The 20987-nt window shown below is 39.2% G+C and overlaps 1 long non-coding RNA gene across 1 annotated transcript; it reads left to right on the forward strand.

Annotated features, from left to right (window-relative positions):
- Window positions 1-1631: 1631 nt before the first annotated feature.
- Window positions 1632-19060, forward strand: LOC136677517 (uncharacterized). Its single transcript, XR_010796361.1, has 3 exons — window positions 1632-1746; window positions 2281-2384; window positions 16090-19060. It is a non-coding gene; the product is annotated as an uncharacterized lncRNA (long non-coding RNA).
- The last annotated feature ends 1927 nt before the right edge of the window (window positions 19061-20987 follow it).

Below are 20987 nucleotides of genomic sequence, written 5' to 3' on the forward strand. Positions count from 1 at the left end.
CAAATCTGTGCGATATTAAATTGCTGTAATTGTTTTTTCATGCTGTTCATGCTCAGTTTGCTATACACACTAACCATAGTCAGGAATATTTCAATAATAGATGTATGACTTCTCTCAGAAAATCTTTTGTTTTGCTTGTATTGGGGAAAAAAACTGAGTAAACTGTCCACCTACTATTCCACACAGAACAAAAATAGGCACATTTGGCATAAATATCTTTATGTTATGTAGACCATTGTACAGAGTTTGGATGTATAATTTATATATTATTCATTAATTCATTGTCTGTAACCACTTATCCTATTCAGGGTCATGGTAGGACCGTAGCCCACCCAGAATCTCTATTTTATATATATATATTTTATATAATTTGTCAAGACCCCAATCACTGTAGAGAAGAATCCACTAATGATAGCACAAGAGCCCCTTTGGTCACTTCATGAATGCTCTTCATGAGTGCTCATTAAAGAAAGAGAGAGAGAGAGAGAGAGAGAGAGAGAGAGAGATTTAAATTTATGGTTAGGATCCTGGGGTTGTGGGTTTGGGCCCCACCTTGGATGACTTCTGTGAGAAGTGGTGTGTTCTCGATTGTGTCCGTATGGGTTTCCTCTGGGTTGGTAGATGGTTAGGCAATGCAAAAAATGTCTATAGTTGTAACTGTGTATTTGTGTGAATAAATGTGAGTGTGTGGTTCCCTGTGATGGACTGGCACCCTGTCCAGGGTGTGTTCCTTCCTTGCATTCCGGGTAGGTTCTGGACCCACTGCAACCTTGAACTGGATAAGTCACTGACTGAATGAGGTTTTTCCACCCTCCTCCAAAAGTTGCATTATGCAGTTTCTGCAGTGCTGAGGCCTTAGTAGCAAGGAGAGGCTCTGTTCTCCCTATTACATATCAGTGAAGCATCATAATGATTATGAAATTGTAACTTTAAGGTAAAAATATTACATCATTCATTTTAAAGCCCTCATTATTTATCTGAGTGCTCGCCTGATCTCTAGTGGCTTTTGTTGAAATGACATGCAATTCCAAATATAGCCACTAGAATGAGACACAGGCTCGCTTTATTTATCACGGTGATTTTGCAGATACACCTCTATATGCAAATCTGAAAATGCAATACAATATTAGAATCATTTCATTGAAAGTCTTTAAATGATGATGATATATCAATAAACAGCACACCAATAATCAATATCTTCTTTCTACTACAGCAGTAGCATCAAGCTAATACAGTGGACCTTCAGTTTCCTCGTATAAAGTATCAGTGAAAAACAGTATATATATATATATATATATATATATATATATATATATATATATATATATATATATATATATATATAAGAATAGAATATACTGTTTTTCACTGATACTTTATACATATATATATATATAGTTATACATATAACGAACCATTAGTTTGTAGAGGCGGTTATTAGTAATTTGGTCCACTGTGTAGGGAATAGGGAGCCATTTGGGATTCCACCTCAGTGTCTCACTGCTATAATGTGCTGCCCATCTGAAGACCTGAGGGAACAGATGGTGGATGGTTTCCTGCCACAAAGTGAATCTATGTGCTGATCTCTATGTCATCTCCACTCAGTCTCGTTCATCAAACTCTTGTTTACAGATCGAGCAGAATATGTGGATCCTCGCGAGCCGCAGTTCAAATCGCTGTGTTACGGCGCGCGCTCCACTCGCCGCGGGACTGAGAACAGTTTAATGAGCTCTGCGCGCGCTCCAGGTAAAAATAACCGCCATTCAGACGGTGACGGTTGGAGCTAACGCTTTTACCGCACGCTAGCTTTCTGAAGTCTGACATTATTAGTAGTAGCCTGTCTTTTCTATCATAATATCACATTTTCTGCCAGAAAGAGACGGAGGACATTCGATACCAATAAACTGAGTTTATTATAGACTTTAATAACCGCTTTCAAGCTGTTTCTAAACCTCTGTGGTAGTGTTATGTTGCTGAGGTTTGGCGAACGAAGCTAATCTAAAATAAAAGTACTCAACAAATTTGTGAAATATCTACAATGGGGGTGGACTAGAACTTGAGTTCGTGAACACATTTGCTGGCAGGAGGACATGGCAGTGGATGCTCTACTGATATTTTGTTGAGTTTCTGTGTGTATGTTAAGCTCGTCCAACTGGTATCTCTACCTCAACATTTTCCTCCCTCTCTCTCTGCTCGACTCCTTATCTTTGTGTCTATCCGTCCCTGACACCTACATTCTTTCTATTTACATTTCTCACCCTTCTGTTCTTTTATAAACAGGTGCATCTGAGCTAGAGCTACCCTTATAGCAAGGAGATGGCCCACTGAGGGCAAAGTTGGAGGTCCACTAGTGTTTTGCACGGCGTTTTCTGGGCGGACCTCTGGTGATTAAACAGAATTTTAGACAAAATATCACATTTTAGCACTTTTCCATTCACAGTCCAATTTACATTTTTTTCCTTCATTAGGTTCTTTGTTATCCTTTATAAACAAGTTTAGTAAATAATTTTAATTTTGAGTTTGGTGTGTTCTGTATGGAATCATATTTGTGGCAAAAAGAATCGCACAAAAAAAATAATCTCAAACATAAAACTTATAAATTGCAAACAAAATATCCAGCTTTGACGTTTGTGCGTGAACTCTCAATTTTGTGTGCAAGCACTCCAAGTTATGATCGTCTGATCCCTGAGTTTTTGGCACAAACCTCCCGCGTGGGCGGGTTTTCTCAGGGGTGCCTTCCCATTGGCTAATGAGTTTTTGAGTGATAACACAGTGCACTGACATTGTTCACGACTCAACTGCAACAAGCATGTGTTACTTGGCTTTGGGATTCCGCATGTGCCTAATATCAAGCATATGAACTAGTGATTGACCGATATATCGTTCAGCCGATTTTTGGCATTTTTTATATAATCGTCATGGCCGATATATTAGAAAGAGGCCGCTATTTACACAATGCACACAGGCAAAATATCCCCGTGGACCCGTGGCACACCTACTTTCACGTAGCTTAGGCTCTCAGCTTTCCAATGACATATCAGTCAAGTCTATAGACCAATCGGGCAGAGTTACGGCAATGCACACCCAAGGAGGAGGGACAAACATGCATCAGAGCGGATATGTTTTCAGTGCCTCAGACACCACGCGAGAGACTCAAATGGTTCTATTTGGCAGCCACAAGCTCCACAAACAATAATCAAGTCAATAAACTTGTTTCAAAGCTTAGATGTCTTTTACTGGTTACATTTCCCCCACTGAGGACATTTAAATGGAGCAGGGGTGTGGGGAAGCTACCTCACTCTACAGCCAGTCAGAGTGCAGCTCTCGCCTTTTAACACATCAGTCATTTAAAGGAACACTGTACTTGGTGTGAAACAAGTGTAAACATCAGAAATAAACTCAGTACATCAGAATAAAGCACATCATAACTAAGGGTTTTTACAGTTTGGTGAGGGGTAAATGGCCACTTGGTGAGGGACAGGAGACAAGTTTCTCATAGAAAGTCAAGAAAACATTGTAAGATGTTGACATTAGGTCTAGACAAGATATATACACTGTGTTTTTGCAGTAAAAGTAATCATTTTACTTATGGAGAGCTTGGGGTCTAAAGAGACACTTGGAGAGGCCATCTGTCCACTGTCTGCTCCAGCTTGAATAACTTCAAATCAGTAGGAGGTATCAACTCCAAATTTTACCTGATGAAAGTAGACCCCTGGAAACACAAGTTTAAAAAGGAAAAAGTAATGGGACTCATGAACTCTTCAGTTTATTGTCACTAACTTTTTTTTTTTTTTTCAAAAATAAGACAAGCGTCTACATTTTTTGTGGTTTTCATAAGCTTTTGACCACTTCATATATATTTGAGGACCTCTAAATGGTTTCTTTTACAAATTTGTAGGTTTTTCAGTAAAAATCATGATAATGTCTCAAGTTTATTCACTGCCTGAGGATTGGGATTGTCGGCTTTACATATTGGCCATCGGCCACTACTGCTGTCTAAAAATCTGCATCGGCCATCAAAAAACCCATATCGGTTGATCACTAATATGAACGTTGCTGAATAGCTCTCATAGAATTTCCCTGTTCTTGTTTATTAATATTAATAATACTTATTATTATAATTATCGCTGATAATGATTAATTATTTTTTTTTTAAATGAATCATTCACATTCACTTGTTTGCAAGTTATAAGTTTTATGTTTGAGTTGATTTTTTTTTTTTTTTTGTGCGATTCTTTTTTGGCACAAATCTGATTCCATAGTTCTCACCATGTGAGTGTGGGTTTCCTCCCACGGTCCAAAAACACACGTTGGTAGGTGGATTGGCGACTAAAGTGTCCGTATGTGTGTGTGTGTGTGTGTGTGTTGCCCTGTGAATGACTGGTGCCCCCTCCAGGGTGTATTCCTGCCTTGCACTCAATAATTCCGGGTAGGCTCCGGACACACCGCCACCCTGAACTGGATAAGCGGTTACAGATAATGAATGAATGAATTAATAAATAATTTTAATCCAGCACAGTGTCAATATTTTTAGCATAATCATTTTATATCAGGCTTATACTCATTATTATATCTCTCATAGTTGTTGGTAATATTTGTATTTTTTTGTTTTCCAGAATAAAAGTCTCTGTGAATTTAAAATCTGAGGAGATTAAAAATAAGTTATATCCTGTACAAGACAGTAATCTGAGTGGTCCGATGGTGGACCAGCAGTGGTCTACAGTCAGTGGTGTGCCAGCCTTTTTATCCCAGTGGATTGATCGCTGTCTGGGTAAAGCATAAAATGTGCTGTTTATAGACATACATGAATTGTATTTGAGTTAAGGTGGGTTATCTAAGGTCAGTGATGGCATGAGGATAAAACGGTGAAGCAGACGTAGGTAGTTCCTCTTCTGCTACAACGAACACACACGCACACACCCAAGCTCTGTCCAATTGGAAAGGCAATACAGATTCTATCTCTCTCTCTCTCTGTCACCCTCACTTATTTTTCATAAGGACACTATGAATAGTGCAGATGCTGTGGAGACTATGCCTTTTTTCTCTTTTATTTCTGTTTTCATCTGTCCATGTGAGGTTGCAATTTTCATCCACTATACACTTTTGTTAAACACTTTTATGGGTTGTTCCTCATTCGTGAACATAAATATTTTATTGGATCAGATTGATCTGATTGGTCAGAAAATATGACCCAGTGATACACTAACATAAAACACTGTGATACATTTTAAAAACAACATTTTTATCATATCTTATAACCGTTTTAATTTGATTAAATTATATAATCTGATTAAATAATTAATCTGAATCTGAATATACTGGGCTGCCATTCATTTAAATGCTATTAATATTGTTTGCTGTATGGTAATTTTTCATTTGCATATTTCTAGGTACAGTAATCCCTCGCTACTTTGCGGTTCATCTTTCGCAGATTTGTTACTCCGCATGTTTTTTCAAGGGAGCTTATGGCTGCTATATCTCGGATATTGAGGGAAAATCTAGGAAAACCGTGAAAGCCAAAATATTTCATTAAAAACTTGCTGACATAGTGCGTTGTAAGATTGGGGCAATTGGAGAGACGTGTTCTCCCCGTGTCCGCGTGGGTTTCCTCCGGGTGCTCTGGTTTCCTCCGGGTGCTCTGGTTTCCTCCCACAGTCCAAAAACACACGCTGGTATGTGGATTGGCGACTCAAGTAGGTGTGAGTGTGTCAGTGAATGTGTGTGTTGCCCTGTGAAGGACTGGTGCCCCCTCCAGGGTGTATTCCCACCTTGCGCCCAACAATTCCAGGTAGGCTCTGGACCCACCGCGACCCTGACCTGGATAAGTGGTTACAGATAATGAATGAATTTGACTGGGCCATTCTAACACATGAATATTCTTTGATATAAACCATTCCACTGTAGATATAAACCATTCCACTGTAGCTCTGGCTGTATGTTTTAGGGTCATTATCTTGTTGGAAGTTGAGTCTCCTTCCCAGGCTCAAGTCTTTTGCAGCCTCCAGCAGGTTTTCTTCCAGGATTGCCCTGTATTTAGCTCCATCCATTATACCATCAACTTTGACCAGCTTCCCTGTCCCTGCTGTAGAAAAGCATCCCCGCAGCATGATGCTGCCACCACCATTTTTCAGTGTGGATGGTGTGTTCAAGTAAAAAAAAAAAGTAGTACTTTTCCACCCCACGTAGCGCTTTCCATTTAGGCCAAACAGTAAAAATTGGTCTCATCTGACCAGAGCACCTTTTTCCACATGTTTGCTGTGTCCATGGCTTGTGGCAAATTGCAGATTTCTGGAGTGCTCGACTTATAGTTGTCCTGTGGACAGATTCTCCCAACTAAGCTGTGGATTTCTGCAGCTCCTCCAGAGTGACCATGGGCTTCTTGACTGCTTCTCTGACCAGTGCTGTCCTTGCTCGATCTGTCAGTTTGGCCATGTTTTGGTAGGTTTGCAGAATACTTTTTCCATTTTTGTATGATGGATTGAACAGTGCTTCTTGGGATTCTCAAAGCTTGGGATATATTTTTATAACCTAACCCTGATTTAAACTTCTCTACCACTTTATCTCTGACATGTCTGGGGAGTTCCTTGGTCTTCATGATGCTGTTTGTTCTCTAACAAACTGCTGAGGCCTTCACAGAACAGGTGTATTTATACTAAGACTAAATTACACACAGCTGGACTCTTAACTAATTAAGTGTCTTCTGAAGGCAGTTGATTGCCTTGGATTTTATTTAGGGTTATCAAAGTAAATGGGGCTGAATACTTTTGCACTTCACATTTTTCAGATTTTTATTTTGGTAAAAAACTTTGAAAACCATGTTTCATTTTTCATTCCACATCACAATTATGTGCTATTTGTGTGTTGGTCTATAACTTAAAATCTCAGTAATAATATACATTTAAGTTTGTGGTTATAAGGTGTCAAAATGTGAAAACGTTGAAATTGTATGAATACTTTTGCAAGCTGCTGTATATTGTATCTTTATAAACTTGAGCAATCTTGCACACTACAAACAGATTTCATCTGATGTAACACTTTTTGCAATATCAAGAGAGTGTACTTCTTCCTCTTTGTGTGTGTGTGTGTGTGAGGGAGAGAGAGAGCGAGGGAGGAAGAAGGGATGAATATAATTATGAGAGCATTAGGATATCAGCCCTTAATTTGAATGTGTCCAAGTGGACAGCAGGACTGTCGTTAGCTTCCCCCTGTGTGTCGGCCTTATCAAAAACATATGTGCCGCACACTGATGGAGTTATGAAATGGAACATTTTCCTTTGTTATGAGGCACTTCACGTGTGTGTGTTGGAGGGGTTGTTTTTATTATTGTAGGGTTCTCCTTTCTCAGTGGTCTTGGAGGCTCCATCTGTGTTTAATTTCTGTTTCCTGTATTTAGGGCAGATACAGTGCCTCAGTTGTATGACTTTCCAACCCATGCTGGACATATATTAAATATGCATAAGTTTCCAGACCCCCTTATAATTAATGAACTTCGCATCGGGTGGGGGGAACCTATTGAAGTCAGACATGTTAAGCCATACACACTGTTTGTGAACTCTCTAAAGCAAAGCATTATTCTCAATACCATGTTTGGGTTGGAGGGGTTCAAAGCCTCCCAGCTTTGGGCTGTGGAGTCGTAGAACTGGGTGCGTGAATGCACTTAATCCAATAATTTTAGATAAGATGAAATGCTAGTAATAATAATAATGCAGTATCAGTACCTGATCTCAGTAATGTTGATGTGGCTGAATGCAACTGGATCCTCACAGCAGTGGCCAAGTTCTTACAAATATCTGAATCAATATTGAAATCCTCTCTGAGTACTGATCTAGGACCAGTTTGGGCCTTTTACTTTTCCTGTGTTAGGGGCTGTGGCCTTTTACACAGTGGCGAATGCTTTTAGGACTGAGGCCCATAGACCTATGGTCTCAAAATAGGTTCTAAAGTTCTGATAACCAAAAAACAGAATCCATAACCAATAAATGTCATTTTATAATTGAGAAAAATGTCATTAATATTGAGAGTTATAAAATCAGGCTTGTAAACAGAATATTTCATTGAAAAAGCCTTTTCTCGGTTGCGCTTCGCTCAGTGTCGCTTTCGCCTCCAGAAGTTTCTCGCTTTTGACTTTTGACGGTGTTGGGATCTAGACAGTCATTGGCTGCTTAAGTTAAGCCCCGCCCACCCTTGCAGATTCTGCACACCCTAACCCTGATTGCAAAATGACTCTAAGCCTCTATGACGAACTGTGCATTACTAAAACAAATAATCGTTAAAAATACTTGACATGGCTTACCAGCGTTTGCCGGTCGGCCTTTTTCCAATCAGGGTAAGATTGCCGCGCTCTCGCTGACGTAGCGGGGTGTGCAGAATCTGCAAGGGTGGGCGGGGCTTAACTTAAGCAGCCAATGACTGTCTAGATCCCGACCCCCGTCAAAAGTCAAAAGCGAGAAACTTCTGGAGGCGAAAGCGACACTGAGCGAAGCGCAACCGAGAAAAGGCTTTTTCAATGAAATATTCTGTTCACAAGCCTGATTTTATAACTCTCAATATTAATGACATTTTTCTCAATTATAAAATGACATTTATTGGTTATGGAAGTGAGACTGAGAGAAGCGTAACCGAGAAAAGGCGGCATGAAAGCGAAAACGTATTCTTCAAGAATATTAAACTCAAAATAGACGATTATATACAGAACAATATTCTATTTATAAACATGTTCTTATAACTCTGAATATTAATGGCAGTTTTCTCAATTATAAAATGACATTCATTGGTTATGTGTTCTGTTTTTCGGTTCTCAGAAATTTAGAACTTATTTTGACGCCATATAAACCCTTCAGAAATATGGGCTTAAATCATAGATAAGCACTACTAACTGCAGACCTGATTAATGTGGACCAGACATAACAACCACACCTACATGGCTGTCATATACTCTGTGTGCTGCCAGAGCCTCTGATGCTATGGTGATTATGGGTTGACAGAAAAAGGTTTTTAAATGGCAGATGCTGATATTTAAAGAGCAGGGTGACTGATGGCTTATATATATTGCAACGGATAAAATACAATTTAGTTAATAATAGTAAATGAGATTAAAAATTTGTCTGCAATATCTCTGCTGTTTGCACTCTGCAGTGTACTTATTGTAAATGAAAACCTCAACTAAATATCCAAAGCCAATAAAAATAAACTTTATATAAAAACGTATGAATAAAGCACATAGCAGCATCTGTTTCTGAGAGAACAAACATCTGTAAATTACATTTAAAAAAAGTAAACAACTTTAGTGCACACAGTAGCACCCAGCCCCATCTCTTTATTTTTAGTCTCAATTAACATTTCTTTAACACTAATGTATTAACTTCAACAAAGAAAAAATATATTTGAGAATAACAAAACGTGTATTGGTGTGTTCTCTGTGTCTGCGTGGGTTTCCTCCTCCTTCAAAAGTGTCCGTAGGTGTGAGTGAATGTGTGTGTGTCTGTGTTGCCCTGTGAAGGACTGGCGTCCCCTCCAGGGTGTATTCCCGCCTTGCGCCCGATGATTCCAGGTAGGCTCTGGACCCACCGCGACCCTGAACTGGATAAGCGGTTACAGATAATGAATAATGAATGAAAACATGTATTGCCTCCACTTTATTATATAAGAAATCAAAAAACTAAACTTTGGAAAAACTAATATCAATAAATTTGTAAACACTTGCAAAAAAATAAAACCCCAATGTTAGAAAAGTGCACATTGTAATCACAGTCCCAGTTAAGAGCACCAAGTTGTAATGCAGCAAACAAAGTCTTCTGTCTTCTTATAAATGGCCCCCACCCTCACTGAAAATTATTGCAGCATTTCGGTATCTATTCAAAGCTGTTGTATATGCAGAGGGAGAGACACACACACGCGCACAAAATGCAGAAACTGTATGTAGAATGTTACATAATGTTTGTTTCCCCAAAGTGCTGTTGGCAAGTTAATAATGTTAACACTAGCTTTTGCGCTGTTAAACAAGTGAAATCTCCCATTAGCAAATGCAACAGACTGTAACATTGGGTATCTTAAAACTACCAGATCAATCACTTATGTTAGCAGACTGCTGATTTGAGATGAGATATTTAAGCTTTTTAAGCTGCTAGATAGTTTTGCTGGTTGAAGGCTCGCTAACGCTACAATTCCCAAATAACATCACAAACAGTAAACATTGTAAAAATTATAAATGTTATTAAAAGGGGCCAATTAAATATATTGAGCTTTGAAAGATGAGAATTAAAGTCTTACCGTGTTCTCTGAGGAAACATGTCTAGGAATGTTTCATTTGATCCACTGACGTCTGCAGGTAGAATGGTGAAATGGACACAAGGGGGCGCTCTAATATCGCTACACAGCAGCCCGACTGACGGGGCTTCCTGTGGCTGTGCCTGTAGGCATTTTTAGATAATTATGTATATATGTAAAATATATTGTTCTTCTTAAGTCAGTTTATTCTTCTTTTTATTATTATTATTATTATTCAGCCAATTTCTTTGCTGGTTAACTAGTCCCGCAGTTTTCGAGCTATCGACTCCGTTCCACCTGGAAATCGTGCGTCCTATAGCGACGATGCGGGCTTGTATACAGCTTTCCGATACCCGCACTCGTTCGTCCGCTACACTCGTTTTTCGCTCAGTTTTTCCCCAGTCATTTCTATGGAATTAATTTTCAAACTGCTCTAACTCGGTCATTTTTCAAGCTACGGACACGGGATTTCAGACGGTCGGACCCGGGCGTACCGGGTCCCATCACTTCCGTTTTCGGACCTCTTGCACTCATCCTTCCCTTTCTTTTCCTCCTTCAAAATCCCCCATTCATTTGAATGGAGGATGGGTACAGTGCGTGACATCATCGCCACTCTAGATTTCATGGCCAAAACCGTTTTTTTCACTTTTCAGCCGAACAATTCGCCATCACTTCCTCATACCTTCACCTAGAAACTTCATTTAAATTTTAAGTGGTAGAGAAACTTGTCCTTTCTAGCACCTGTAAATTTGAACATTATTGAAAATACGGTTTTTGAGTTATGAATTTTTGTTCGGCACTAGGGAGGGTTTTGGCTCCCATAGAGTTCAATGTTATTTTGGATCGGCTCAGAGTGCGGTTTCTAAATTTTTCTCCTGTTTTTAACTCGTCATAACACGGTCAATTCTCGCCCAAACTCCAAATTTTTTATACTGGCTACTTCCTTAGAACCTCCTTGTCGCAACGGTATATGCAAGCCATTTGGGATATATTTTCCGACCTATAAGCATTTGTTTGGAGGGTGGGTACGCTCCCATAGGAACGCATTGAAATGATTTTTTTTCTTTTTCAATTTTCTTCCGAACATTTCACCATAACTTCCTTATACTTTCACCTACAGACTTCATTTAAATTTTAAATGGTAGAGAAATGTCCCCTTTCTCAAACCTGTAAGTTTCAGACCGTTTGATAACGATAATACCGTTCTTGAGTTATGAATTTTTGTTCCACACTTGGGAGGGTTTTCCTCCCATAGAGCTCATAGAGCAGATTTTCAAAACTTTGCCTGTATTTAACTCGTAATTACACCATTAATTCTCGCTCAAAGTGCAAAAATTTTTACACCATCTCGAGCACCAGACTCTCCTTGTCGCTACGGTATGTTTCGTTCATTTTTGGACCTGGAAAAGTTTTGGAGATATTTGAGGTTTTTTGGAGGGTGCCCCCCTGGTCGAAATTCATTGAATCGTGAGTCTGTCAGTTGTATACTGTGAGCGTGCGTGTGAGAGAGACACAGAGGGGGGAGGGGCAGAGGGAGACACTGACGGGGAGAGGTGTGAGGGCCACAGAAATACACAGGCAGTCTGTAACACTTTAAAGGTCATTTTTAAGGGGGATGTCTTAATTATCCAGGGTTTCTTAAGGTGGAATTTTTAAAGAATACCTCATTCACAATATACTGCCTGTCTTTTAAAAATTTTAAGACGCGGATCGGGGGACGGGGGTTTCGGCGGCGCAACATCTCGCGTTTCCTCCTGGAAATGCAGACCTCTAGTTGGTCTTGCAAGCGTAGGCCGATGCTGATTATCTCAAAATGGCATTAATCGGCCAGAGGATCAGTCGGTCGATAACTAATGCTGGTACTCCTTGGTAGTTTGTGACTTCTTAGAATATTGAAGAAGTCTTAAAGGATACCAGTATTATATTATTTATTTATTTTTAACATTTTATTCTCTTTTTTACACAATCTACTCTATTGGTATAATTCTTGGACCTGGGAAATATGACTGTCAGTACTTTGTAACAGATGGGCAGCAACACTTAAGGCACATCCTAAATATACTAGGAATGGACATTTCTTTGAAATTTAATTTTATTAAATTAACTGTTCTAATTTAGTTGATTTTTCTAAGCATTCATTTTTTTAATGTTTTCTGTTCTTTGTGTTTATCAATAATTTTTATTTAAAATTTATAACAGTGTGGAACAGGTTCCATTTTACTTTCTTCTATCTCATTTTATCTGTTTTTACCATTTAAAACCATGTAGTATCTTAAACCTAAATAATACAAACGGGATAAACATGACATTTCTGTAGTAATAAAACCATATCCTTTAGCTCATGTTGACTGACTAAGGGTAGAGGTGAGAACGAAGCCTGTTGGAAAAGTGCCCTGCTGCATTTAAAATTTTCTGACAGCTCTCAGTTGAGGTGAGAGCCAGAGATACATAGAACTGGCTAATTGTAGCATTTTGCTATGTTCAATTCCCAGGTTACAATTTTTCTTCACTTAAAAGACTAGAAATGTGTTTGAGTTCAGCCTTGTTCAGTTCAGTTTTGTGTTAATTCCATTCAGGCTTAGAAAAGTTAATTTGAATATAATTAATTGTCCTAATGTTTTGTTTGATTGTCTGCCTACCAAACATGGCAAAACAGGACTGAAATCAAACCCCAGGATAATATAGTTAGATTGATGCCGCACAAGTGTTAGGTTACCAGTGGTCGGAACCAGGGCGGAGGACGTCTGTCCAAACATGCATATTATAAGCAAGTCTAGTTGTCCCAGTCTTGGTTTTACTGCATACATAGTGCTGTATTATCCAGTGTAATGTGAAAATACCAGGAAGCAGTTTTGGCTGTATCCTTTCAAAGAATGAACTTCGTGGGCGTGGGCAAAGTTCTCTGCTCAGCTTCCTTGCCCCCAGCCGTTCTTTTGGACTAGTGAAATTCCTTCAAGAAGAGATCTATTTACATATATAGTGGAAAGTCTTTGACATGGTTACAAAAGCACACAGACCAGAATGAGCTTCGGATAAAGGAGTGTTTGATTGTCTGGCCAGTGTAGTTGTTGTGCTGCTTTTGAGTGGCCGGGCACTGAAGGGAAAATACTGGCCTTTCATTTAGAGTTCAAAAGTTGTGATGAAGAAAGCTGCTGTAGTTAGGGGTTCTGTAAAGCCAGGCCGGTCATAATGTTTAATATTTAGGTGTTTGATCAGTCTGACTAAGCGGCTCAGGGTAAATGAGCTGGTGTAGCTTGATGATTTAATGATGTTTTAATGATGTTTTTGGGCATAGGGTGAGGGGTGTGTATGGTCTCTACACTCAGTAAATGTGTTCCAGGTCAGAGGTTTAATGAGCCCAATCACTCACAGTCATTTCACGTCTGTTGGAAGCAGCCAAATGATTCCCATATGGACACAGTCTCTCTCTCTCTCTGCCTCTCATAGAAATTAGTCCTCTTCTTATGATAAAGCTTCAGAGTTGGGCATTACAATTGAATTTTTTTATGGAGAAAAATCAGTTTTTCTGAGCATGTCATCAATATCAAAAAGCACTGCCTGGGGGCTCTACTAAAAAAGTACCATTTTGTATTCAATCATTGCATTACACCTTCTATTGTCTTGTGATTTTAAGGAAATCCACTTTTATCTTGAATCTTCAGTGAAAAGTGGTAGAATAAAGGTGTTTTGGTGTCAATCTAAATCTGAGTGACTTGTTCTGGCTTCTCCTAAGCTGTTCAGAGGACAGAGGAGCAGTCATTCTGGCCTTTTGTTGGAGGTTGAATGCTTTAAACTGAGGGGGATCTGAGAGAGAAAGCCCAGTCGGCATGTGGTGGCATTTCACAGAGTACAGTGTGATCTGTGTGGAGCTCTATGGAGGCCTGCTCTAAGCTGAGTGCTATGAGAGAGAGAGAGAGAGAGAGAGAGAGAGAGAGAGAGATGTATGATGGCACACTGATGCCTTTTTCTTGTCTCTCTTTATGGAGTCACATCTTTGTAATATTTAATGAAAGTTGTAAACATGTCAGCGTCTGGAATAGCAGGGTTCCTCTGGCCTGTTGCTGCCAGGCTACTGTGGTCCAAGTTCATCAGGCATGTGACGGACCCTTTGTGCAACAGTCAACCATTTAAGAGCCAAGCTTTGAGTCTGAGTCAGGACCTTTTTCCTCAGTGTTAAGGTTAAGCTGGTCAAGTTGCAGCAAGAATAATATAAAGAACCTCTCGTCAGTTTCTTGAAAAAAAATTTCTAGTATTTTGATTATTTATATTGTATTTATAGGGAGTTAATTTTTAAAGTTTTGGTGTCACACACATGTACATTAGTGAGGTCAGGTAATAATCTGGGATAATTAGTTCTGACAAAGCCCTGGTGGTCTGAACTCATCCGTATGAGACATTTTAGATGAGCTACAGCAAATAGGATTAAGAACTAAAACAATTGTCTATGCTATTGGTCCTGTTCCATATTGAAGTCCTATGTTATTATTTCACTGTATTGTCTGCACTTGTGTTTTGGACTGCACCATGGTCTTGGTGGAACCTATTTTTTTGTTTCACTGGTGGGCGATATGACCCCAAAATTATATCACGATATTTCAGGGTATTTTGGCGGTAACGATATTCTTGGCGATAAGAAATAACACTTGTTATTTTGTAAACTGTAACTTACCGAGATTTTGGTTTTGTATAAAACAATAATCCATCCATTCATTATCTGTAACCGCTTATCCAATTTAGGGTCGCGGGGGGTCCAGAGCCTACCTGGAATCATCGGGCGCAAGGCGGGAATACACCCTGGAGGGGACGCCAGTCCTTCACAGGGCAACACAGACACACACACATTCACACCTACGGACACTTTCGAGTCGCCAATCCACCTGCAACGTGTGTTTTTGGACTGTGGGAGGAAACCGGAGCACCCGGAGGAAACCCACGCGGACACGGGGAGAACACACCAACTCCTCACAGACAGTCACCTGGAGCGGGAATCGAACCCACAACCTCCAGGCCCCTGGAGCTGTGTGACTGCGACACTACCTGCTGTGCCACTGTGCCGCCCCTATAAAACAATAATGTAGCATATAAATCTACCACACCACCAAAGTGCAGAAAATTGTGTGCAAATAAACAGCAAAAGTAAACAATTATACAAAAAGTAAACTTAAAACTTCACAGTAAATAACAAAACAAACACAGAATAGTTGCTTTGCTGAGTCATTACATAAACAAGGCAGATTATCACGATATTGATTTTTTTAATATTGTTTAAAAAATTATGATGATATTATAGCAAACAATATATATCACAGCCCTAACTGGTATATAGCTAAAATGTTCATATAGGCTCTTGAACTGTAATAATGTTTCTATCAAAATACATGTGCATACACACAAGCTCATCAGTAATATGAGCAGACAGCTAAATTCTCATTGCACAAATATTTACTTACCTCCTACACTTTTTGCAGAACAGATAATCCATGCTGCCTATGTGTCTTTATTCATATACTAGTAGGATTTTTTTCCCTTAAATGTGCTTTCCCTCCAAAACAGCACCAGGTATTTTGGATGAATTACATAAAAACAAGTTGTGTAGTGTGAAAGGTACAGCGATCTGATGGCTTTACAAGTTGTGTAGTACAATTTATATCTATATGAAGTACCACAATTTGGTTTTTCATATAGATATGGACATAACTATTTGATTAATTGAGGAAGGATATTAAAATGGATTATTAATTTAGGAAAATATGCCAATTAGCTTTTCTACTACTACTCATTCATAGGGTTTCATCTATTCATTCATTCATTCTTCTTCTACAGCCACTTCATCCAGGGGTCTTGTGAGTCTGGAGCCTGTTTGGAGTCATTGGGCACAATGAACACACCAAGGATAGGGCGCGAGTCTATAAAGTTTCATGACGGAGCTAAATCAAAATATGTCTGAACTGTATTCTCTACCAGACAGCAGTGTATAATGTACACCTTGACAAAGGTTCTAATCTGTCAAGCCAAGAAGAACAGAAATCTGGCTCCTACAATATTCCAGTTAGCAGCTCTGCGCTCTGAAGTTCCGTGCTCTGCAGCTTCACAAGGACTTTTTCCTGTGGAAGGGCTCTTTCTCAGCTTGCTTCATTGTAGACTCACCCAGGAGCACGTTGACAGTGTTTCTTAATAGAAACGCAGGGTGGAAGTTACTTACTCCAAACAGGAAATGCTATAGTTTATGGTAACATGGATGTTCATATTATATTCAGTAAGCACAAACACAAAAAGCTATCAGCAATTTTGACTGAATTACCCATCCCTAATTACATCAGTTTTGTATAGGCCTAACTGAGATTGCACTCTGTATTGTTTATATGATAAGTTCCTGAATATGGAAGGTTATGTAGGCAATTACACTGAAGTGTGTATTCTTTGCTCTTAGCAATAACACAGATCAGGTTTCCCAGGAATGTAAAGCAGGCAAATGCTGGCAACTTTAGGTGGACAGAATGGGTTTTGATGTATCTCTCTCTCTCTCTCTCTCTCTCTCTCTCTCTCTCTCTCTCTGTGTGTGTGTGTATGTGAGAGAGAGAGTACAGCAAGGGTGTGTTTCAAATTACCAGCTGCAGAAGTATCAACTCATTGTGTGAACAGTTTTTTGTCAGTTTTTGCATACACTATAATTGTAACTTAAGCACTTTTTCCTAGATGGAATTCATAATGAATGAAGTGACAAATAAACATATAATTGTAACTTATTATTCAAACCTATCTCCTGCTCTTTTGTCCATTTTATGGTAGCTTTCGTAGTATTAAAAAGGACAATTGTCATTTTATTACAGTTACACATAAACACTTTTAAGCTTAGGCCTATGTTTACTAATAGAAAAGAATAACACTGCATGATTATTGTTTTTAGCCAGTGAGTGTATTATGAGTCTGAGGTTTTTATGTTCCTTTTTATACCTAGCTATTCAAATGAGTCTGTGTGAGAGAGACCTTTTGACCGTAAAACACAGGGTGTGTGTGGCATCCCTCCTGTGAGGAAATGTGCTGTATCAGTGTGATTATGAAAAAAACAAAGATTCTATATATATAACAGCTCATGGGCCTGTGGAGTCCCACCCTACTCTTGGTTCCTGTTTGCGACGGTTTATCACTCAACAGCGAAATAGCCGCAGCAAAACATAAACTATGCCAAGCTCAGTTTAGATTAGCTTTCTCTTGATAGTGTTATGAGTCATGGTGGCCAAATGATTAGCTGGCATTAGCTTCATTTATTCATTCATGAGCCTACCCAAAATCTTCAGACAACTTTATTGTTCTTCTCCCTATGCTCTGGTTCAGTTCCACATATCATCCTGTCGCCATGCCCAGTGCCAGGCGTTGGCTGTAGGAGTAGCTGCTAAAGCCCCCACCATTGGGCTGTGGAGTAGTTGATCTAGTTCATGTTTTCTGGAGTGACAGATCTCTGTCAGAGTGCTGGAGTGGAAGAGCTGGAAATAATCTTCCAACATCAGTATCTTTTTCACACTCAGATTGTTGTGGCTGAATGCTATCAAGTTCTCTCAGAAATGTTCTCTAGAAGTCCACCCAGAAGAGTGGCAAATCAGAGACAAAATGCTTACTAACTTCTTAATTTCTGAAGTAATGTTGAATGAGCACAAATATTTACCAATTCTAGTCTAGTCCTGGACTTCACAGCATTGTGTATTGTGATTTTCTATTGAAAGGACAATATAGTTCAGGACTACACTTATTCCTTGCCCAGGAAACCACCCCATAGCATTTCTTGAATGAACTCTAAAACTGGAACTGAATAAAGCCTATATTTCTGTGAAGATCCACACTGTGTATATCTGGGTGTCAGCAAAAATATTTTAACATTAGCTGCATCCCCATTGCACACTTAATACTAATTCTAAATAGTGCACTTCACAGACTATAAAACTAATACTACTACACACAAACATTAGACAGAGGTGTAAAGTTTATATTGAATATAAATATTTTAGTATCTGACATACAATGCACTGTTTTTTTATGACCTAAACTGTGCACTACACACTATGGAGGGTGATATTTTAGTTTCAGCCGTTTCAGCTACAGCTTGGTATGATGTGCATTGTCATAGCAACATATCATCACATTCTGTTATTAAGAAATAGACTAATATGTAGGGTTTAGCAGTATCCACATTCTTTGTACCGTCATACCGGCTAAAAATATTATTGCGGTATACGGTAATAACGTGGGGAGGGGGTACTTTGTCTGGCTGTCGAGTGAATTTAGCTAAACACAGCCTGACGGTGCACACCGACACGTGTTGACAATTAAAACCATTTCTGAGAGCAAATTTTAGCAACTGGTGCTGAAGGAACAGAAAAGTTTGAAAATAAGCAAAATAAGACAGTGTACACTGTTTAGGGGTGGCATGGTCATTCAGCAGGTAGTGTCACAGTGACACAGCTCCAGGGACCTAGAGGTTACTACTAATATGTTAATATTTTGCTTATTAGCCTGCCAAACTCACAATTTAGTACATAGTATATACTGTATAGCATTAGTGTATAGTACACAAATGGGGCACAGCTGTAATGTGATTATGTACACTGGAGGCAGAATTCAAACTAGAATGTATGCACGATCACACTAGAGAAACGTCTTATACTTTGTTGTATGGAATGATATGAAATTGGACAATACTGGAATAAAGAAAAGAAAATATATAGATTTTACGTTTTAGTGCTTTTTTTTTTTTTCATATTCTGAGGATGCATCACAGAATGTGTGTAATGCCATACCTCATCTGACTGCTGATTGTCAAACAGATTAATTTTATTTGGGTCTATCTGTCATTCAGCAGTTTACTTCACACACTGGTCTGCAGATCTGAAAAAAAGCATGAGATTTTGAAGGTGAAAATGTTGGCACATCTGGAAGCCTTTCCTCTACGCTTACTTATGACTCAATACCCCTTTTTATGTGAGTGGACAGACGGAAAATAATTTCGCTGCAAGGTTTTATTTGTTTAAATTTGTATGTGACAAATAAATTCACATATTCACGCTGCCTATTCACTCTGCCTTTGCATGTAAATGGATTTGTGTGACATCCCATTCTTAATCCATAGGGTTCTTAATTCATCCCAAAGGTGTTGAGTTGAGGTGCAGGCCAGTCAAGTTCTTCCACACCAAACAACAAAGTTGGTGACCTCTGCACCCTATGCACGTCAGCATCAGCTAACCCCGCTCTGTCATTTTACGTGCCTGAGTTGCTGTCGTTCCCAATTGCTTTCACTTTATATACCACTATTATATATGGTATATTATAATACCACTGACATTTGACTGTGGAATGTTTAGTAGCGAGGAAATTCTAGGACTAGACTTGTTGCACAGGTGACATCCTATCACAGTACCACGCTGGAATTCACTGAGCTCCTGAGTGCAACCCATTCTTTCACAAATGTTTGTAGAAGCAGTCTGCATGCCTAGGGGCTTGCTTTTATACACCTGTGGCCACGAGAGTGATTGGAATACCCATTTCAGTGGTTTAGGTAGGTGAAAGAATATTTCTGGCGATATGGTGTATAAGTGGACCTTCACCAATGCATATGTTTGTTGTGTCTGACTTGAGTGTGTATGTCTGGCAAAGCTTGAGCATTGACATTCTCAACTATCAGGGTATATGCAAACATGAGTACATAGATCACATTAAAGAGAGAGCTAGTTCCTATTTTAAGTTGTCGGTTTTTAATATGTGTATATGTGTGTAACTTACCAAGGTTGGTATTTGAAGATGTTATTCTGCTCATGTTCAGAGGCTGGACTGGATCAGTTTCACTACTGTAAGCTGAAATCAGATCACGAAAGCTTAAGCATATGGTGATGCTAAGGTATGCTTGGCCTATGCTCCCTCTCCAAATATATGTCACCCCTGTGCTATAAGTGGACACTACCCCTGTGCTGTTTACAAAAGTTTTTTTTAATGCCTGTTGACCATGTGAGAAATGCTTCACACAGCTCTAAAATATAGTTGGGTGATGTCTTCTCCTTTTATATACACTATGAAGCCATTTCTTCTAAAAATGAGAGAAATGTATTAATAGGTTGTCCCTCCTTTGCTGCAGTAACATCTAATCTTCTGGGAAGGCTTTGTTTTGGAACTTTCCTGTAAGGATTGCGGCCATTCGGCATTGAGATCTAATGCTACTGTTCAGTGATTAGTTCTTGGATCATAAACATTACTTCAAATAATTTCAAAGGGCCTAGATGGAGTTCTGTCACTCCAGAGAGTTGCATTGTTCACTTAACATTATATATAACTGATTTTACTGCATTTACTCTGTCATACATTTAATATGTCCTTTATTATCCTCTGTGTAAGGCTAATAAGTATGAATAATAGTGTGTGTGTGTGTGTGTGTGTGGTTATAGATGTGTGTTTTAAACTGTATGCGGTTGGTTTGGTATGTGTTGTACTGAGTGCGATTGAGGCGTGTGTGTCTTTCTGCAGTTGTTGGTGAAAAGTAGAGTATTGCATGGATGTGTTATTGTGACAGTACTCTCAGCAGCGTTCAGGACACTTCCCGTAGTCAAAAGCATGAGCCATAAATATGTGCCCATTTCTGTTGCACTTTCTTGCTACCGTGTTACACAACACAATCACACACACACACACCCTTGGTGGCCTTTATAGATTAGAGAGCAGCCCACAGGGCCTATGATTTC

Source organism: Hoplias malabaricus, chromosome X2 (assembly GCF_029633855.1).
Source record: "Hoplias malabaricus isolate fHopMal1 chromosome X2, fHopMal1.hap1, whole genome shotgun sequence".
Taxonomy (NCBI): Eukaryota; Metazoa; Chordata; class Actinopteri; order Characiformes; family Erythrinidae; genus Hoplias; species Hoplias malabaricus.